Below are 16722 nucleotides of genomic sequence, written 5' to 3' on the forward strand. Positions count from 1 at the left end.
TATTTTTTGTTAAAAATGTAACTATTGGCTTGAAAATGATCTGCTTTGGTTAAAAATTTAGATATTTGTTAAAAGTTCTCATGTCTTATTCAAAATTATTCGCTTTTGTTTAAAAATTTAACCACATTATTGAAAGATTAAAAGTTTTACTACTTTCTACTAAAAAAATTGTTGTCTCGTGAAATTGTATGTATCTTGTTGTAAATTTGACTTCTTTGGTTTAAAAAATCCATTAATTTGTAGAAAATGTAACTATGTGATTCAAATTTTGTTTGACTCGTGTGAAATACTTTTGGTGGCTGAAAATTATACTCTTCAGGAGTTACAACTATTAAAGCCTATTAAGTCGTTTAAATGTCTCACGCCCTCCCTCATTTTCCACCATTTTCACCCTTCGCCCTCATTTTTCTTGTCTTGTCTCGTCTTGTCTACTCTTGTCTCGTATTGTCTTTTCTATTTCTCTCTCTTCTCATCTTTGTCTATTCTTGTCTTGCCTTGATTCCCCTTTTCTTGTTATTTTGAAACTAATAGAAACTATAGATCACAAATGGTATTCTATACAAAAATGGTCTCCTGTCGCCTCTTCTCGTCTTATCTTGTCTCGTCTCATCTCGTCCCTTCTATTTTATTATACTCACGTCTCTTCTTGTCTTATTCTAGTTTTACTTCATGCAGTTTCGCATTATCTCTTCTACCCTTGCGTCGTCTAGCCTCGTCTCGTATCGTCTTGTCTGCTCTCGTCTTGTCTTGTCTTTTCTAATCGTGTCTCTTTTCGTTCGTGCTATCCTAGTCTTGCTTTGTCATCTCTTTTCTCGTAATTTGATAAAAAATAGAAACTATAGATTACTAATTATATTCTATAAAAATGTTGTCCCGTGTCGTCTCTTCTTACCTAATCTTGTTGCGCCTCTTGTCTTGTCTCGTCTTCTCTCGTCTCTACTCGCCTTTACTGGTTTTACCTCCTGTAGTATCGTCTCATATCTTCTACGCTCGCCACGCCTTATCTTAACTTATCTTGTCTTATACGATGATAGGACTGAGTGTACCTGACTGACACGATAAGGATTTCTGTGAAGGCCTATCGTTCCATCTCTTGTCCGCTCACCTCGCCAATTTTTGTATCTTCTCCTCTCTTCTCTGATAACCTCCTCTGAAACTTTTATCGTAATCTCTCGTCTCTTCTACTCTCGTCTCGTCTCGTCTCGTAGGAATAATTGACAAGTTAAAAAGAAAATGATTTCAAACTGTAATTTGAAAAAGTTTGAAATCTAGAAGCATTTATTCTAACCTATTAAAAAAAGTTGAAGTACATAATATACGTTTATACCAAACCGGGGATATCTCATAAGGTAAAACAAGTTGGAAACATGTCTTGTATAAAACATGTCTCGCCTGGTCTCCTCTTGTCTTGTCTCGTCTTGTCTCATCACTTCTACACACACCTCCCTTTATCTCTAAGAGTCTCTTCTGTCCTATTCACATTTCCTCTCTTATTTTCTTGTCTCGTCTTGTCTCCTCGCGTCTCGTGGGAACAACTGACAATTTCGAAACATACAAACGATCTCAAATCAAATCGCTTGTTAAAAAAAGATAAAGAACATAATGTACATTCACATAAAACGTCAAATACCGCAGAAGGTAAATAAAGTTAGGAGCAAGTACCTCCTTCAAGAAGGTTACGACTCCCTACAGGCGGTCTGCGTCTTTGCAAACTCATAAACCTGCGAAAAGGTTGAAGGTGGAACGTGAGCTACCACGGGATATCTACACCGAATAGCCGTTCAAGCGAAGTGCTACGATTGAATGCACGTCGCTCCATTATTTAAGAGCGAATGTTCGAGATTTTCAGGAGTAGAGCAAAGGAGAGAAATTGAAGGAAAAGACTGAAGAAAAAAAAACAGAAACTGGTAGGTGAAAGAGCGAGATGAATATAGGTCAGGAGGGTGCGGAAAGAAATGGGTGAAAGTGCGGTGTACTAGAAGAAAGAACGTTACCAATTCTTCTCTGTAGAACATACGGGATTTGCACTTAGAAAACAGATGATTCGAGATTATGAAGCTTCTCTATCAATGAGAACTTCCGGATCCGGTGCACTCTTGTGCCTTAAAGGTCGATAGAAACCCTAACTATGCGACGATTGTCCTATTCCTATATGCATCTCACAACTTGGAACCCACAAGGGAAGGGAAAATAGGAGAAATAAATTAAGAAGAATTAGAGCAATTCAAAAGCAATGAAGGAAGGGGGAGTAGAGGATATGGGGGAAAATTGGGGTAGGGGAAATAGAAGCAGTGGTGGAGAACTAGGGGAAGGGAAGTGAGAAGATCGAAACGAAGGGAAATGAAGGCGGTAAATAAAGAAAACGAAAATATGGGGAAAGTTAGGAAAGTAGGAAATTTATGAGGATGAAGTTGACGAAAGGAGAAGTGAAGTTTGGACTATTGGGAGGGAAAGTAGGGGTGCAGGGATAAGATAGGGAAATGCAGGATGATGAGAGGAGTGACTGTATAAGAGAGGGAGGTTTAAACGATTTTCCTACTTCTTAATAGACTACGAAATTCCTTCAGGCAGACATCTGTATAAACTGAAAGAAATCGGTAGATATAGATGGAAATTAATTAAAATTGATACAAATTTAATATTTTGACGATAGAAAATTATACTATTAGGATCTATATAGCAACGTATGATTACAGAAAAAAATAGAAATTGACATTAATGGATAGGAATTAGTGGAGGTTGATGACAGAGAAATAATATACTAGGATAGGAATTTTTGAAATTGCTTTTTTCAGACAAGAGAATTTAAAAGGAGACAGAAATGGATACCTGGAATAGATAAATAATATATTCATGACCGATGTGATAAGGATTAAGCTAGTTCAGAAAACAATAGAATTATAATAGACATACACTAACCGAAATTAGTATAAATGTATAGAAAGAAATATATTTAGCACATATATTATGACAAAAACGGATGTGATTGCGTAATATACCAAATGAAATGGAAATGTTTGGAAATTGATAGAAATTAATAAAAATAAGTAAAAATTGGTGATAGATCAATATTATATGAGGATTTAAATTGATAGAGTTGCTATTATTTTAATAGAATGAGATGGTAACCAACACAAATTGATAGAAATAGAATAAATTTATAATATATTAGGGCCAAAGTTTCTACAAACACGCATGTCAGGATAACACTGGGAAGTGAAGAAATAGAACTGTTTAGAAATTAATAGAAATGTATAGGATGGAATGAGGTGAGAATATATCTGGAGAAAAATTGTTATAAATATGTGTTATTATACAAAATAAAATGAAGCGTAAATTGGAATATATTGCGATTGATAGAAATTCGGAGGTAATGGATAGAAAAATAGGGTGTCTAAGAAGTCCTGGGACGGTTGAATATTTCCTCAGGTAAAATATTTTTCAAAAAAGTGAAGGTCATTCCTGAAGTAGTTTTCAACGAGGAATTCAATGGTGGCCCGCATATTGAACTCGAAGTTGACCTTCATGGCTTTTTGAAGGTCAACTTTGTTTTTTTAGATAGAAACCCCTTTTTTACATCTGCAATTGATAGAGCAGAAAATTCTACGTTCAGGTACGTACGCAGGTCATAGGTCAATTGTAACCTTTAAGGTCAGTTAGAGGTTACTTGAAATTAACAAAGTTTTCCAAGAGGTCAGTGTAATTCCTTAAGTAAATTTCAACGAGTAATTCATTGGTGAGCTCTGTATTGATCTTGTTGGTGATCTTCAAGGTTTTTTCAAGGTTGTTTCCGAACAGTATACGTTTACGTTTAGCATTACCCAGGAACAACGAGGTGAACGTAGTAAATTCTGTTCCCTTGGGGGTGCTTGATTAGCGTGTTTCCCCTTGCCTCTCACTTTTAAGTGAAGATGTTCGAACTGAAAATCTTAAGCTTCTTGACAAAAAGCTACACGATTGTAAAAATTAGTTACAGCATTACGAATCATCTCCCTATCAATTAAAGTGGCCTGTTGCAGAATCCGAATCTGCAATTCGTCTAAGCTTTGTAGTTAGCGGACATTAATATTACCATCGACAAAGAAAGGGCCTATCAATGAATCATTTAAGATAGCGGCCCAAACATTAATCTTTTGTGGATATTGTGTGTCAGGACAAACGTCATGCTCATCACTAGCTCGACGTAAACTAAGGTGTGGGTTTTCAACAAATGCTTGGACTATGTCCATCTGCATCTCTCCAGATCCTCCAGATTTTGCCCAACCAGTTCTCTGAAGGTCCTTGATAGATCCATGATTCATAAAGCGCCTTACAGTTCTTTCAATTGTTGATTTTGAGGCAGGATTTACCACTTCTCCATCAAGAAAAGTGCGATAAAAAGCAAACGAACTTTATCATAAGATCGAACTCGATCTCTACAACCACGCATCATTAATACAGATACCCCCTCTCGTTCCGAAAGTTTAGCTTGCGCCATAATAATCTTTTAGCAAAAGATAGTAAGTAGGTACTTGTAATACGTAAATTTAGTTTCGATTAGCAATATAGGACTTATGGTATCGCCTTAGGTATTGACTTAGGTATCGAAAAACAGTATAGGACTGCAAAACTCGTCGGGGGGGAACAGAACTCTCAACAATAGCACCTGGAACTTTTAATGAAAAATTTCCTTATGATTTTACAATATTCAAAACGCTCTAACCAAGATCAATACAGAGATCACCAATGAATTTCTCGTTAAAATTTACTTCAGGAATTACACTGACCTCTTGGAAAACTTTTTTAATTTCAAATAACCTCTAACTGACCTTGAACGTTACAATTGACCTATGACTTGGGTACGTATCTAAATGTAGAATTTTTCGCTCTGTCGATGGCATATTTAAAAAATGGGGTTCCATTTTTAAAAAAAGTTGATCTTCAAAAGGCCATGAAGGTCAACTGCAAGGTCAAAATGAAGGTAACTATTGAATTTCTCGTTAAAATTTACTTCAGGAATTACACTGACCTCTTGGAAAACTTTTTTAATTTCAAATAACCTCTAACTGACCTTGAACGTTACAATTGACCTATGACTTGGGTACGTACCTGAATGTAGAATTTTTCGCTCTGTCGATGGTAGATTTAAAAAATGGGGTTTCCATTTTTAAAAAAAGTTGATCTTCAAAAGGCCATGAAGGTCAACTTCAAGGTCAAAATGAAGGTAACTATTGAATTTCTCGTTAAAATTTACTTCAGGAATTGCACTGACCTCTTGGAAAACTTTTTTAATTTCAAATAACCTCTAACTGACCTTGAACGTTACAATTGACCTATGACTTGGGTACGTACCTGAACGTAGAATTTTCCGCTCTATTGATTGCAGGTGTAAAAAGGGGGTTTCCATTTGAAAAAACAAATTTGACCTTTAAAAAGCCATGAAGGTCAACTTCGAGTTCAAAATGAAGGTCACTATTGAATTCCTCGTTGAAATTTACTTCAGAAATGATCTTCACTTTTTTGAAAAATATTTTCCCTGAGGAAATATCCAACCGTTCCGGGACTTTTTAGACACCCTGTATAATTTGTTAGAAATGTATAGGCTGGAAGGGATTTAGAATATAGTGAAGCGAAAACTGATATACTTACGTATATCAAAACAAAATGGAGTGATAAAAATGTATAGAAATTTAACAGATTATTATTAATATAGTAGGACTGAAGTAGATATAATTACGCGTGATTAGAATACAATACGATGGTAATGTATAGAACTGTATAGAAATAGAATAGAATGGATAGAATGAAAAAGGTAGTTACTAAAGCAATTGACGACTACGTCTTTTAAAATCCGAATAATAATGTAAAGAAATAAAAAGAAATACATGGAAATGGATAGAAATGGATAGAGGTTTCTAGAAATTATCAGGAATGGAATAGCTTTTGAATATTATGTCAATGAAATGGATATAATAACTAATTATCGATTCAAAAATAGATAAATAGGACAGGTGTGTATACAAAAACATATATTTTCACAAGCATGAATGGAAATAGAATATCCGTATGACATGTAATGAAAAAATAAATAAAAGTCACGCATTTAAAAATGAGAATGACAACCTGATAGGAAATGGATAGAAATGTATAGAAATGGATAGCAGTTCGTAGAAATTAATAGAAATTCGCAGAATGGATACAAGTTCGTAAAATTAAATAGAAATTTGTAAGAATGGATAGAAGTTTATAGGAATGTATCAAAGTCCGTTTAAATGGACAAACGTTTCTAAGAATGTATAAAAGATTTTAGGAATAGATAGAAGTTTGTAGGAAGGATGATCGTCGAAATGGATGAAAGCTCGCAGAAAGCGATACAATTTCGCAGAAATGTATAGTTAGATAGAAATCGATTAAAGTTTAAAGAAGCCAATGTATATGAATTTATAGAAATGCATAGAGATTCATAGAAATTTGTAGACATTTTTTAAATGTTCAGAAGTGGAATTTTTTATTAATGAAGCTGATATAATAACATATATTAAGGTAAAATAAGATGGAAATGGATAGAAATTGATATCAATGTACAGAAATGGATAGAATTTATTATATTTTGAATTGATTAAAAATCTAGTGGATGTCAACATAGATCCTTCAATATATTAATAAGGATATACGATAGAAATGAATAGAATGGGATAAATGATGACCCAAATGAATAACAATTATATATTTTTAAAAACTTTGGTAATGTATAGAAATACACGGAGATCAATAGTAATGCATATGAAAGCTTATCAATTCGTATAAATTCCTGTAAATGTTCAGAAATAGATATGAATAAATAATTGTAGGCAAAGTATGATGGAAATTGATAGAAATTAATACAGTATATTTTGAATTTATTAGGATATTAGTGAATGTCAACACAAAACTTCAAACATATTAGGAATAGTGTATGAGAAAAATAAATATAATGAGGTAGATTAGGAAAAAAACGAATAACAATCACGTATTTTTAAGCATTATGGTAATGTATAGAAATTGATAGAACTCCATTGTGATGCATCTAAATTTATATAAATTTTTATCGATTCCGGTAAATGTTTAGAAGTTGATGAAACTAGATAAATTTAGAAAATACCGGATGGAAATTGACAGAAATTGATAGGCTCCAGTAGCTTTTAAATTTATGAAGAGAGAAATTTAATCTCAGGTATATTAGGAATAGTACATGACAGAAATGTATAAATGGGAGATTATTACTGAAATAAGTCGAAATTAGGTATTTAAAAATAAAAGGATCATTAATAAAAATCCACAGAAATGCATAGAATTGCATAGATAGGGTTCCAAAATTGAATAGAATCCGATTTTACTCTGAGTTAAGATAATTCTATACATTATTATTATTTCCTGTTTATTTTTTATTATATCTTGTATTGCCAGCCATTGCATTAAATGATACCAACTTCATTTCAGATAAATTTATATTGCAATTAATTCGAAATTTCTCTGCATAAAGGATGTCGCCGTAATTTAATTATCAATTAATTATAATTCGTACCTCTCTTTATAAACCATTACTCACTTTCTGTGGCTAGGAAATACAATTCCAATTGTGTTTAAATTCTCGTTTAGGAGAATGCTTATGAATAAATGGGGTGTATCACTCTGACAAATAACGTAAAAAGAAACAAAATAATTCATTTTTAAAACATTTTCTGTTTCAAACATAAGTGCGCAACTGATTTCATTTTATTTTATTTACTTGTTTTCATAAACGTGAACCAAGAGAGGAAGTGATAAATGAACGAAGAACAATCTGAACTCACGAAAACTGTCGAGCATGTTGTTTCCGTTTTGACGAGGGTCTTGACGAATGTGTCGCGGCTGTCGGCAGGTGAAAAGGTCCTGAAATGGAAACCTTCCCCTCACATGATTCCATCTTGTAAAATTCTCTTTACAATGAAATTTCTAAAATTAAAAAAATAATCTTTAGCTTGAATTGGAATTGAAAAATAGCATTGTGTACCATCGAAATAATTGTATTATATCATCTACGTATTGAAATCGTTTTTTTATTGGATACCTAATTTTAGAAATTAACCAGAAATGACAGGGGACCTGATCAGGACCGTATTAGGGCTGTCGAATTTTTGCAGGTTGTTGTGCAATTTCTGGTGTTTCGTCAGAAATTTCTGAATGAGCTGCGCTGAATGGGCCGGTGCGTTATCGTGGTGAAGGATCAAGTAGAAACTTTTTCGTCGCATTATAGATTTTTTAATTGAGATACGTTGAATGCAACGAATAAAACAATTTTTAATACTATAACTTTCTTAATTTTTAATAAAATTGATTAATTTTATAGTTTAATTGATTTACCTCGAGCCAAGGAATCTTTAATATCTCTGCCTTAACTTTTAATTATATTAAGGAAAAAAGTGTACTATGGATTTTTTAATTGTATCCTTAATTTTTATACTAAAAATCATCGAAATCAAAATAGTAAAAATTCCATAATTTTTATTTATATATACATCTCAAAAATTCTACAAAATTGCGGTTCTAATTCTACAAAATCGTGAACATTTGAGTCAAAAATCTTTAAAATGTAAGCATTTTTTATTTTGATAACTGACAAATTTAAGAAAAATGTGAAAATCAGTAGTTTGGAACCTTTAATCTCAAGATTTTCCTAATTTGGAACATCTGGAATGGAAGACTTAAGCTTTGAACTTAATTTCATAAAAAAGCAGAATTTTTATGTGCACTATTTTTAATTTAACCACTTGCAATTGTACCTCTTTAAAATTGATTTTTTTAATATTTTAAATCAGTAAAATTGAAATGTTTTAATTCTGAGAATTGACATTTGAATAATATGCAAATCTCAAGTTAGGAAATAAAAAATTATAAAAGTTTAACGACTCACATTTTAGATTTCTATAATTTAAAATATCAAGGATCAAATACCTAACCTTGAAACTTCAATTTCATCAAAATATCAGCATTTTTCAGAATGTTGTGAAGCTTGATGAAAATGAAAGACATTTTTTAAGTTTCCCAGGAAAAATATAAATAATTTTTTTATTTTGACAAATAAATTCTAAGACATTTTTTAATATAATTTCAAAATATTTTTTAAAATATCAAAAAAGGATCTCAAAGGTTTTAAGGCAAATTTTTAGAATTTGCAATAAATAAAAAATGCAGGCAATTTTTCTATAATTTTTGGAAATTAGAAACTTTTGAAAGTCTGACGAAATAAAAAAAAAATCATTATATTCGTTTAAAAATTTTAAATAGTTTTTATTTTTGAAAACTAAAATATAAGCGAAAATGAAAAAAGGTTTTTCAACATATCAAACGATTTCCTAAAATTTTGAAAAAGAGTACAAGATTTTCTAAATCTAGAATTTCTAGATTTTCTAGATTTTCAACACTTTCAAAACTGAACTTTAGGAGCTTTAAAATAATTTCGAAATTTGTTCAGAGCATAAAACTATTTTCTTAAAATTTCCAGGCAAATTTAGAAGATTTTATAATACTTTTTTACTTGTTCTCTGTTCTTAGAATTAAAATTTTTGAATAATTTGAATGTTGCTAAAGATAAAAAAAATCATAAATTGTCATTCTTCAAGTGTCACGATAAAAATGTTCAATGATTCTAGCTTTGTTACCAAGTCTATTTAACTTAAAAAATATTTCATTTTAGAATTCGTTATTTAAATGTAAAATTATAAAGTATAAAATTATACTTCTTATATAGGAGCATTATGTCGTAAAATGGAAATGTAAAGAAATTAGTTCTTCATCACTATATTTAAAAGTGTTCAAATATCAGAAACTAATACAAAATAGCGAAAAAATTAATAATAAATCCACAAATTAGCAAAATAATAAAAAGCGTCAAAAATATAAAAAAACTAATGATAATTTGACCGAATTATATAATAAATGAATTGTTAAATTACCATAACTATTTTTAATACTAACATGTAAAATTACCCAAAATAATTAATAAATCATTAATTATTGATTATTTAAATTGTTTCATTTATAATTTCATAGATAGCTCATAAAATAATAATCAATTACCTATGTTCATAAGTTCTAAATTTCGGGAATTAAAATATTAATGGGAATTTAATAATTTGTTCATTTTATAATTCTATCTCAAAGTCGGTGAATTTTAGTTTAGGATATTTTTAAATTCGGGACTTTGTTTTTCTCAATTAAAAATCTTGCCGTTATTTGAAATTTGGGAAATTTTATAATTCGGTAATAATTTATATTTTCGGAAATTTTTTTCATTTTTTCGTTATTTACTTAATATTTTTTAACAGTTGGTAATATCCAAGCAATGTTTTTTTAAACTATGTCAATTATTCCGCCGAATTGTTAATCAGGCATCTTTGAAGTTTAAACATTTTAAAACGCAAGTCACCAAAATTGTAGAATTTTTAATCGCAAATATTAAAAATTGTATAACTATAAATTATAAATCTTTAGAATTGATAAGTTATTTTTTTAATTTACCATGAAAAAATTCTGTAAGTTTTAAGTTTACAATAAAAAATTCTTTAATCTTGATGACGTTCTAAAATTTCTTTGTTTCGGAAGATTTATAATTTTAAAACTATAGCAAATTGACTTTTTCGTTTAAAATTTATCTTTTTTCAACAATAATTCAAATATTTAGTGATAAATTAATTTTTTTTTTGTTGCAAACTTGCCTACTTAGTTGAACTACTTTATTAAAAAATGTTTTTTTCTATATTTACCACTAGTTGAAAATGATTCTTTTTTCTTTAAAATTTGTTTCCATTGTTAATTTTTTCATTTAGTGAAAATCGTTTACATCGTGACAACCTGGTTAAATATTGACTGAAAAAGACATTTTTTAAAGCAGAAATGAAATTGCCCAATTTTCAGTTAAAAAATAAGTTTCCATCACAAAAAAAATATAATTTGAACCAGTTGGGCTTAATGAAAAAGACGATTTTTTAACCAAATAGTCGAATTCTAAACAAAAAACATGAATTTTCAACAAACAAGATTAATTTTGGAACCCAATAGACGAATTTCTATAAAAATACATGAATTTTCTAACAAATATTTGAATATCCAACTTATAAAGTAAAGGTTTTCAAACAAAAATATAATAGTTAAATTTTCCAATATAAAAAAATAATAATTTTTAACAACAAAGAAAAAATTTTAAAGCAAAAAATACTTTTTCAACCATAAATGATGAATTTTCTACTAAGAAACGAATTTTCAACAAACTAAATCAAACGAGAAAAGTGATTCTTAACAAATTAGTTTAAATTCTCAACCAACTAAATGAATTTTTATTCAAGAAAGAAGACATTTCAGTCAAATAATTGAATTTGCAATTTAAAAAAAATATATATGTTTCAAACTAAAAATGGAATCTTTATATTTTTAGCTAGAAAATTAAAACAAAATAAAAATTATGTCAAGCCAAATGAGTTTCATCCAAAAATATGATTTTTGAACCCTATAGTTCAATTGTAAACCAAAAATATGAATTTTCAACAAAAAAGTAAAAGTTTTGACCAAAAAATGGATTTTTCCACCAGAAAGATTAAGATTCTACTAAAAAGACAATTTTTTGAAAATTGCATCTATTTTTCAATAACTAATTGTATGAACTACACATAAAAAATGCAAGGATTCACCTGAGGGTGAGAATTTAATTTTTTTTTTTAAATTAGTTTTTTATTGTGTTAAAAATGAATTTTTTTATTTTGAAACTTAACTATTCCATTTTTAGTTGGAAATTTCGTCGAAAAATCTTATTTTTTGGTTAAATTCGATAGGTTAAAAATAACTTCATTTTCTGATAAAAATTTATTTATTTAAACTGAAATTTGACGATTACATCTTTGGTTTAATAATAAATGTTTTGAATGAATATTTAATTATTTCTCTCTAAATTGATCTTTTTTGATTAAAAATTCATCTGAGATATTAAAAACTTAAATATTTGGTTAAAATTCCTTTTATTGCGTTTAATTCAAGCAAATAAAAAATCGTCGTTTTTCAGAAAATTCCTCGTCTATACTAAAAAAATCTTTCTTGGTGGAAAATTAACTTTTTCTTTTTCAATTTATATTTTTGGATGAAAATTTTATTTAGGAATTTAACTATTCCATTTTTATTGGATATTGATTTGAAAATTCTATTTTAGGATAAAAAAATATTGTTTAGTTAAAAATTAAACTATTTCTTTTGAAGCGTATTAATTTTGATTCAAAAATTTATCTAATTGTTTTAGGTTTCAAATATCTTTTTAAAAATCCTTGTTTATTTTTCATTTAATTTAACTCTTTGAAAATTTGTCTTTTAGTAGAGAATTTATCGCTTAAATTTGAAAAATCTTTCTTGTTTGGAAATGAATTTTTCTGGATAAAAATTGGGAATTCATAATTTATGGTAAAAAAGTCATCTTTCTTGGTTAAAAATGTATCTGACTTAAAAAAATTTTATCTTCTCAGCTTAAAAATTTAACTATTCTGTTAAAAAATAAACCATTTCGTTGAAAACTTCTCTTTAACAAAGTAATGTTTACATAATTTTAAATGATTTTGCAAATTAGAGTTATAAATAATTTTGCAGAAATATATTCCCCATTCCTCAATTTCTGGAGGGCAATAAGTCTTATGCAATATTCGCAATGATAGAATGATTTTATAGTGCTGGCAACAGCAAAGTAAATTTTATTTATTCTTTATTTGATATTTCATCACGAGTTGAAATGACGTAGTTTTTATTCGGTCAATAAAAGCATCTGACTTCAATGATAAGAGTTCTTTGTTTAGAAAAGATAAAAATGATTAGTTGCAGTTGGGGCTGTAAAAAAGCTACATTAACAATTTGCAATAATTTTTTTTTACCAAAAAAGATGAATTTTTTATCAAAAAATAGGCATTTTAACCACAAAAAATCCATATTTTTAATTAAGCAGTTAAATTATCAAGTGAATAATTAAACTTTGAAAGAAAATAAGCAACTTTTCAACAGAATAGTTTTCTTTTTAACTTAATTGTTAAATCATAAATCGAAAAAATAAGTTGTTAACAAAGTAGTTCCACTTTCAACCAAGTAGTTGAGTTTACAAACAAAAAAGATGAATTATCACTAAAAATTGAATAGCTTAATTTTTAGTTCCAAAATATGAATTTTCAATAAAAAAGATTAATTTCCCACCGAAGAGATTAATTTCCTTGGCGGACAAATGTATAAAAAAAAACAGAAAACTGAAACCGTTTTCACAGAAATCTAAAAGTAAATGCTATAAAATAAAAAAAAATTACAGGAAAGCACAATTTTGTCTTATTAGGTGGACCAATTTTAAAACTTTGTTTGAAATATTCCTTTATTAAATTGTTTGAATTTGCTGCAAGAATTACAAAAAAAAGTACAGCTAAAATAATCTACAGGAATTTAAAAGGGTTTGGTGACCAAACAGTTTTTCTTTTTCACCGATAAGTATTTAGATTATTGAGAATATTAAAAAAGCCTTTGTCTAATTTTTAAATGAATGATTTCAAAAGATCATTGAAATTGAAATATTTGGAAGACGATAATTATATTTTTTGAGGTGACTGAAAAATAAAATTCCCGACGCTGTGAAATTCCATAATTCAAAGTTTACCGGATTATAAAATTTGAAATTAATAAAATTCCCTGATAATCAAATTCACGAATTCAACAATTCCTAAGCAGCTTATGATATTCCCGAATTGAAACATTCTCAAATAATAAAATTGCCGAAATGTAAAACTCCCAAATTGTGGAATGCCTGGACAGCTTTTAATCTTAAAGAATTGAAAAGTTCCCAATCAATAAATTACCGGATATCAAAATTTCCAAATAATAAAACTCCCGCAATGAAAAATTCTCGACTAATAAAATTCCTGAATTATAAAGTTCTCAAATTGGAAAATTCATAGGAAATGCCCAAATCTAAACAATTGAACAATTTTTAAATCAGTTTTAATAATTTATTAAAAATACAATAATCAAATAATTTCACAAAAAAATTATTCTTATTGCTCAATGTTTTTATAATTATTGTTTCAATTAGGAAATTTTATTATTCGGGAATTTTATTAATCCGAAATTTTCCAATACAGTAACATGATAATCTATTCAGCAATTTTCAAAATTCGGTAAAATTATAAACTGTTCGAAAATTGAGAAATTCCGAAATAATAAAATTCCTGAACAATGAAATGCCCGAATTGGAATATTCTCGAATTTTTAAATTCCTGAATTGGGAAATTCCCGAACAGCTTGTAATGTTACCAAATAAGAAAATTACCAATGATTAATTTACCATGAAAAAATTCTGTAAGTTTTAAGTTTACATTAAAAAATTCTTTCATAATCATAACATTCCCTAGAAATAAAATTCCCGAATTAGAAATTTCTCAAATAATGAAATTCCCAAACAATAAAATTCCCAAATAATAAAATTCTAGAATTGGGGAATTCCCGAACAGGTTATATTATTACCGTATTATAAAGTTCTTGATTAATTAAATTCCCGAATTGGAAAATTTTCGAATAATAAAATTCCCGAAAGAAAAAATTGCCGGATTCAGGCAATAATTATAGAAACTTTAAGCAATAGAAATAATTTGTTGGTACAATTATTTGATTGTTGTGTTTTCAAAAAATTACTAGAACTGATTAAAACAATTTTTGAATTGTTTAAATTCGGGCATTCTCTTTGTGAGATATTTTATAATTCAGCATTTTTCTGTTTGGACTTTTATAATTCTGAAATCTTAAAATATTATGTACTGCCGGAAATTTCGCTATTTAGCAATTTTCAAATTCGGTAATATTATGAACTGTTCCAAAATTGGTAAATTAAAAAATAATAAATTCTTAAGAAATAAAATGCCCGCATTAGAAAGTTCTTGAATAATGCAATTCTCGAATCAGGAAATTCCAGAACAACTTTTAATATTACCAATTGGAAGATTACCAATTAATAAGGTTCACAAATAATAAAATTCCCGAATGATGACATTACAAAATTGGAAAATTCTTATATAATAAAATTCCTGAATTATAAAATTCCCGAACAATAACATTCCGAATTGGGTAATTCCCGAACAGGATATAATATAACCGTATTCAAAAATTACCGATTAATAAAATTATCGAATTAAAAAATTTCCGAATAATAAAATTGCCGAATTGCAAAATTTTCCAATAATAAAATGATCAAATTATAAAATTTTTCAACAATAAAGTTCTAGAATTTTTGAATTTCTGAAAAGGTTATATTATTACCGTATTGGAAAATTACCAATTAATGAAGTTTCCAAATAATGAAATTCCCGAATAATAAAATTCTCGAGTTGTAGGATTTTTGAATAATCAAAATCTAGAATTATAAAACTCCCGATTTGGCGAATTCCTTAAGAGTTTATAATATTATTGTTTTTGAAAATTCCCGAATAATAAAATTCCCGAGTAATAAAATTTCACAAAAATAAAATTTCCGAATTTGAAAATGGTAAAATAATCAAATTCCAGAATTAGAAAGTTCCCGAACAATAAAATTGTGATTTGGAGGATTCCCGAACAGCTTATAATATTACCGTATTGGAAAATTTCCGGTTAACAAAATTCCCAAGTATGAACATTTAAAGTTTTTATATAAATTTTATTCATTGAAAAAACAATGATAAAAATTTTATTGTAAATATTATTTTCAATGTGAACATTTTCCGAAATTATTGTTTAAATTTACAATAATAATAATTGGAAAAGAAATATATTTCTTGATGAAATGTTGTTTCATTTATAATTATTTTATATTCAGACAATTATTTTAGAAACTTTCAGCAATACAAATTTTTTTTTGTAAAAATTCGGGAATTTTGCAATTCGGTAATATTATGAACTGTTCGAGAATTTTATTATTCAGGTATTTTATAATATAGGTATTTCATTATTTTAGGATTTTATAATTAAATTTTATAGTTCAGGCATTTTATTATTCCTGAATTTTCCAATTCGGGCATTTTATTATTGGGGAATTTTATTATTCGTGAATTTTCCAGTTCGGGTATATCATTATTCGAAAATTATATTATTTGCGAATTTTATTATTCGGGAAAATTCTTATTCGAAAATTATCACATTTAGGAATTTTAAAGTATCAGGAATTTTATTTTCCAAAATTTTTCAATCGTCCCTTATTTTTCGGAAACTTTTCAGTTCGAGAATATTGTTATTCCGGAACTTTTTTTAGAAGTTTCATTTTTCGAAAAATGTTATTATTCGGAAATTTTATTATGAGGGAATTTTTTAATTCGGAAATTCCATAGCTACGAGGATTTTATTTTTCGTGATTTTTCAATTGTTCCTTATTTTCCTGGAAGTTTCCGATTCGGTAATATCATTAAATGTTAGGACAGTTTTTCAGCCAGGAGTTTTATTATATTTGAGAATTCTATTATTCGGGAATTTTATCGCTCGAGAATTTTACGTTTGGAAGTTCGTTTTTTGTCTTTTTACATGTTTTTAAGAAATATTTAAATAATATTTAAATATTTAAATATTTAAATTCTTAGATAAGGAAATTAACTTTAAACCAAGAAAAAACTTTTATCTAGCTAAATCTTATGCTTTGTTAAATGTTAAATTTAAATCAAATAGCAAACTATCTAAATGAAGGTAATTTCCAATCGA

Source organism: Belonocnema kinseyi, chromosome 1 (assembly GCF_010883055.1).
Source record: "Belonocnema kinseyi isolate 2016_QV_RU_SX_M_011 chromosome 1, B_treatae_v1, whole genome shotgun sequence".
NCBI lineage: Eukaryota > Metazoa > Arthropoda > Insecta > Hymenoptera > Cynipidae > Belonocnema > Belonocnema kinseyi.